The sequence below is a fragment of the Saccopteryx leptura genome, chromosome X (genome assembly GCF_036850995.1).
Source record: "Saccopteryx leptura isolate mSacLep1 chromosome X, mSacLep1_pri_phased_curated, whole genome shotgun sequence".
Taxonomy (NCBI): domain Eukaryota; kingdom Metazoa; phylum Chordata; class Mammalia; order Chiroptera; family Emballonuridae; genus Saccopteryx; species Saccopteryx leptura.
The window spans coordinates 111338318-111343991 of NC_089516.1; the positions used below are offsets into that span (position 1 = coordinate 111338318).

General features: G+C 45.2%; 2 non-coding genes across 2 annotated transcripts; one reads left to right on the forward strand and one right to left on the reverse strand.

Annotated features, from left to right (window-relative positions):
• The first annotated feature begins 794 nt into the window (after positions 1–794).
• On the forward strand, positions 795–870 carry TRNAG-GCC (transfer RNA glycine (anticodon GCC)). Its single transcript has one exon. It is a non-coding gene; the product is annotated as a tRNA-Gly (tRNA).
• Positions 871–3640: 2770 nt separating this feature from the next.
• Positions 3641–3716, reverse strand: TRNAG-GCC (transfer RNA glycine (anticodon GCC)). The gene has a single exon. It is a non-coding gene; the product is annotated as a tRNA-Gly (tRNA).
• Positions 3717–5674: the final 1958 nt, after the last annotated feature.

Genomic DNA, 5674 nt, shown 5'->3' on the forward strand with positions numbered 1-5674 from the left:
TCAAGAAACATATGAGGTCCTGGCCGGTTGGCTTAGTGGTAGAACATTCGCTTGGCACGTGGAAATCTCAGGTTGGATTTCCTGCCAGGGCACACAGGAGAAGCGCCCATCTGCTTCTCCAACCTTCCCCCTTTCCTTTCTATCTCTCTCTTCCCCTACAGTAGCCAAGGCTCCATTAGAGCAAAGTTGGCCTGGGCACTAAGGATGGCTCCATGGCCTCTGCCTCAGGCACTAGAATGGCTCCAGTTGCAACGGAGCAATGCCCGAGATGGGCAGAACATTGCCCCTTAGTGGGCTTGCTGGATGGATCCCGATTGGGCACATGTGGGAGTCTGTCTCTGCTTCTCACTTCAGAAAAATACAAAAAAAAAAAAAAAAAAGAATCATATGAGAAGCAACTACTACGAGTTGATGCTTCCTGCTCCTTTCCCCCTTTCTCTCTTCCTCTCTAAAATAATAAGTAACATTTAAAAAAAAAGAGTTGCCTCATTAGGGAAAAGACAATCAATCTTATCACCCAATTCAATTACAAGGGTTTTAAGAGCTTTGTGCCAGGAACCAGAGGAAGAGGCCAATATACATTTTTTCTATTATCTCCCAACTATGAGTTCTACATGCCCCAAATGACATCTTCATGATATTGTCTTCTTATTCTGAACATGGTGTGTCTCTCCAAATATTCACATCTTTTACGTCCCTCAGTAACAGTACAAGTCTTCACTGTACTTAACACAATAAATAAGTGGAACGCTATAAATGTTTGTTGACAGTTATTTGATAAGAATATATATGAGGCCCTGGCCGGTTGGTTCAGTGGTAGAGCATCAGCCTGCCATGCAGGAGTCCCGGGTTCGATTCCCGGCCAGGGCACAGAGGACAAGCACCCTTCTGTTTCTCCACCCCTCCCCCTCTCCTTCCTCTCTGTCTCTCTCTTCCCCTCCCACAGCCAAGGCTCCATTGGAGCAAGGTTGGCCCGGGCGCTGTGGATGGCTCTATGACCTCTGCCTCAGGCGCTAGAATGGCTCTGGTTGCAGCAGAGCGACGCCCCCGGATGGGCGGAGCATTGCCCCCTGGTGGGCATGCCGGGCGGATCCCGGTCAGGCGCATGCGGGAGTCTGTCTGACTGCCTCCCCGTTTCCAACTTCAGAAAAATACAAAAAAAAAAAAAAAAAAAAGAATATATATGAGAATTGGGGATCAAGAAGACAGGGCCAACCTTATATAAAAGTAGGCCCCATTTGAGGCAAGTTTGTATTTGAAATGTTGGTGTTTCACTTCTAAATTCTGACCCTCAATTTAGTGTCCCGCATATACCCACACTCCCTTGTCTGCAACCCTCAAACCTACAGCAGAAGTGAGAAGCTGAAGGTTTTAAATTAGCACTTGGCAATAAATTCCAGCTGCCTAACCTGACCTGTGGTGGTGCAATGGATAAAGCATTGACCTGGGACACTGAGGTTGCTGGTTTAAAACCCTGGGCTTGCCTGGTCAAGGCACATATGGGAGTTGATGTTTCCTGCTCCTCCCTCCACCTCTCTCTCTCTCTCTCCTCTCTTTAAAAATCAATCAATATAAATAAATAAATAAATAAAATCAATAAATTAAAAAAAAATCCAAGTACCCTTGAAATTCTGAGTGCAGCAGCATTCCCTTGAATCTACTTGAGGACTACTTGCTGGGGATGCTGTCATCAAACCCTACAGGCAAGTTCTGCAAGGGGCGTGACTGCAGAGGTCCCAGATGAAAATGGTTACTTCTTGGTGGAGTCATCCCTGCACTTCTCTGGGCATGACTCCTGTCCATCCACAGAATGGGCCTTGCATGGGTTTCCTAAGGCTGCTGTAACAACATACCACAAACTAAGCCACTTAAAACAATAGAAATGCAGTATTTCACAGTTCTGTAAACTAAAAGTCCAAAATAAAAGTGTGATCAAAGCCATGCTCCCTCTGCAACCTGTAGGGAGACCCTTTCTTGCCTCTTCCTAGCTTCTGGTGGTTTGCAGGCAATCTTCAATGTTCCTTGGCTTGTAGATGCATCACTTCAATCCATCGTCTTTACACGCTATTCTCCCATTGTGTCTTCACGCCATCTTTCTTCTGCGCATGTCTAAATTTCCCCTTTTTGTGAGGACAGCAGTCCTAGTAGATTAGGGACACTCTATTAACTTCATTTTGATGTGATTACCTTTGTAAAGACCCTGTTTCCAAATAAAGTCCCATCTGAGATACTGGGGGTTATTTTCATTTTTTAAATGTTTATTTTATTGATTTTAGAGGGAGGGGAAGAAAAGACAAGAAAGAGAGAGACAGAAACATCGATCTGTTCCTATATGTGTTTTGACCAGGGATCGAACTGGCAACCTTTAAGCATCAGGACGATGCTCTGACCAACTGAGCCATTTGGCCAAGGCATGGGGGTTAGAATTTCAACATTTGGGGGAGACAGGACAATTCATCCCACAACAGTCCACATGTTTAGATTGCAGGGTTCCAACTTGAGCCCCTATCCACCCTCCCTGCCGTGACTGACTGAACTAGAATACACCAAGGTAAATCAAGTATTTTTCTTTTTCTTCTCAGAGATTTGGATTTTGAACTGAGAAACACATATAGTCTCTGGCTATGGCTAGAATAGTGTCATGTGAACTGTGAGCTAAACAGTGCTATTTTTCACTCTGTGGGCCGGAAAAGCCAAGAAAGCCAGACTGCAGAGTTCGGGATATTTAGGAAAAATAGAGGAGGAAAAGCATTAACAGTTTATGCAGTTCCCATTTACTCAGTACTGCAGTTCCCATTTACTCAATACTGACAATGTACAAGGAGCTAGGCAACTGATTTATTTATTTTTAAAATAATTTTGTATTGATTGACCTTTAGAGAGACAGAGAAAGGGAGAGAGAGAGAGAGAGAGAGAAAGAAGCGTTCATTTGTTGTTCCACTTTGTTGCCTCTTCTGTGTGCCCTGACCGGGGATCAAACCTACAACCTTGGTGGTTTGGGACAACACTCTAACCGACTGAGCTATCTGGCCAGGGCAAAGGAAACTGCTTTATACTCATTATCTCATTGCATCATCTTAATGTATATTACCCTCATTGTAAAGATGAGAAAAGTGAGGCTCAGAAAAGGTAAATTGCTTGTCCAAAGTCATCCAGCTTCAAGTAGCAGAGCAAAGTTTCAAATCTGCCTGGCTTCACAATCCTGAACTCCCAGAGCTCATATTAGATTGCTGCCCTGACTTGAGTTCTATACTGAGACCCACATAAACTTTTGTCCTTAAATTCCAGGACATGTTCTCGTGGCATTATAATAAAGTACATACATCCCAAGTATATAGATCAATTAATTTTTTTTTGTATTTTTCTGAAGTTGGAAACAGGGAGGCAGTCAGACAGACTCCCGCATGTGCCCGACCAGGATCCACCCGGCATGCCCACCAGGGGGTGATGCTCTGCTCATCTGGGGCGTCGCTCTGTTGCAACAAGAGCCATTCTAGCGCCTGAGGCAGAGGCCACAGAGCCATCCTCAGTGCTCGGGCCAACTTTGCTCCAATGGAGCCTTGGCTGCGGGAGGGGAAGAGAGAGGCAGAAAGGAAGGAGAGGGGGAGGGGTGGAGAAACAGATGGGCGCTTGTCCTGTGTGCCCTGGCTGGGAATCGAACCCGGGACTCCTGCATGGCAGGCTGATGCTCTACCACTGAGCCAACCGGCCAGGGCTTAGATCAATTAATTTTTACATATTTTTACATACACCTATATATATGTATCTAATTCAGGCCAATTCATGACCCCAGAAATCTCCCTCCTGATCTCTCCCAGTTAATCTCCCTGAAACCACTTCTCTGACATCTCTAGCATCATAGATAAAAATGTGTTTTTTACTAGCTTTTGTGAGTTAATCTTATTTAGAACCTGAGAGTCTTAATTCGATATGTTTCAAGCTGTAAGTGGCAACCCTTTAGTGGCTTTTGAAACCAAGCATTTTCTTTTCCATAAAATAGAAGAGAAGAGAAAAACATCAGAGGGCACCATAGATAAGTAACAGTATTATTTTGAAACTTTTATGATAATATGCATCTGTGAAAAGTGTATGTATCTCAGTCGTGATGAAAAATGCATTTTGCAGTGTAGGTCACACTCAAAAATGTTTTCAAAACACTGCATTAACCTCCACAGGGAACCAGTGAGAATTGCCATCCCTTCTCTGTGCCAGGCCCAGAGGCACGCATTTCAGCGGACAGGTTATAAGGTCTCTAGAGCAGTGGTCCCCAACCCCCGGGCCGTGGACTGGTACCGGTCCATGGGCCATTTGGTACTGGTCCACAGAGAAAGAAAAAATAACTTACATTATTTCCATTTTATTTATATTCAAGTCTGAACGATGTTTTATTTTTTAAAAAAAATGACCAGATTCCCTCTGTTACATCCGTGTAAGACTCACTCTTGACGCTTGTCTTGGTCACGTGATACATTTATCCATCCCACCCTAAAGGCCAGTCTGTGAAAATATTTTCTGACATTAAACCGGTTTGTGGCCCAAAAAAGGTTGGGGACCACTGCTCTAGAGGACACATGGCACCTCTGTGCCCCCCAAGTCTTTCTGTGAGGTGACTCTGGCTCACTCCCTGCTGGGCTGAGCTAATCCATTCAGCCTCCAAAATGTATCTCAGCCTGACCTGTGGTGGCGCAGTGAATAAAGCGTCAACCTGGAAACACTGAGGTTGCTGGTTCAAAACCCTGGCTTGCCTGGTCAAGGCACATATGGGAGTTGATGCTTCCTGCTCCTCCCCCTTCTCTAAAATGAATAAATAAAATTAAAAAAAAAAGATTATTTAAAAAAAATGTATCTCAGTTCATCAGGTGGGACAACGATGAGGCCAGCCCCAAGCTAAGTTAGACAGTTGATCTTTGGCAAGCTCAGTCCTGGGCAGTACCTCCTGACCTAGGTCTGCCCTTGAGTCCCGCCACCTTCACGCTGCCTTCCAGATCACACAGGACTAGCTGCTCCCCACCTCACCTAGTGCCCTGTCTTGACAGCCTCAAGTCCATGGTGGTGGAGAAGAAGTTCTCACTGACACACTTGGTAGGGCTGGAGGTGCTACTGGGTGGGACATGGAGACTTTTAAAACTGGAGTTCTATGGAGATTCTATGTATCAATCTTGAACTTTTGTGTAAGCTTGAAATCATTCCCAAATAAGACATGAAAAAAATTTAAAACTAACAATTGCCTCCTGGAGACTCCTTCCCTCCTGTGGGCATCTCTGTCCAGGAAGGGGAGGACAGGCCTGTGACAAATGGCTAGGGATGCTTCCTGGGGCAAGTAGGTGAAACCTGAGTTGGTTTTTTTTGTTGCTTATGAGTTCATGTCTACTGCATCCTGTAGGTTTCTGGGTAAGTTTGATATTAATCAATGGGTCTTACTGTCAGAGTATGGAATGGTGGTTTATAGGCGGGGCAGCAATTCCCAGATATGTGACTACTCCCGAGAAATGCTACCCTCTGACTTACCCGTCTCCACTGTCTGAGTGAGGTGCCCCTCGCTGTGTGGGTCCAATTCCAGTTCGTTCTCAACACCGCAGCCAAAAGAACTTTCCAAACCACAAGTGTGTCACTCCTCTGTGAAAACCCTTGCAGCTGCCTTGCCCCCTCATTGCCTTGTCACGGCGCCCCAGCC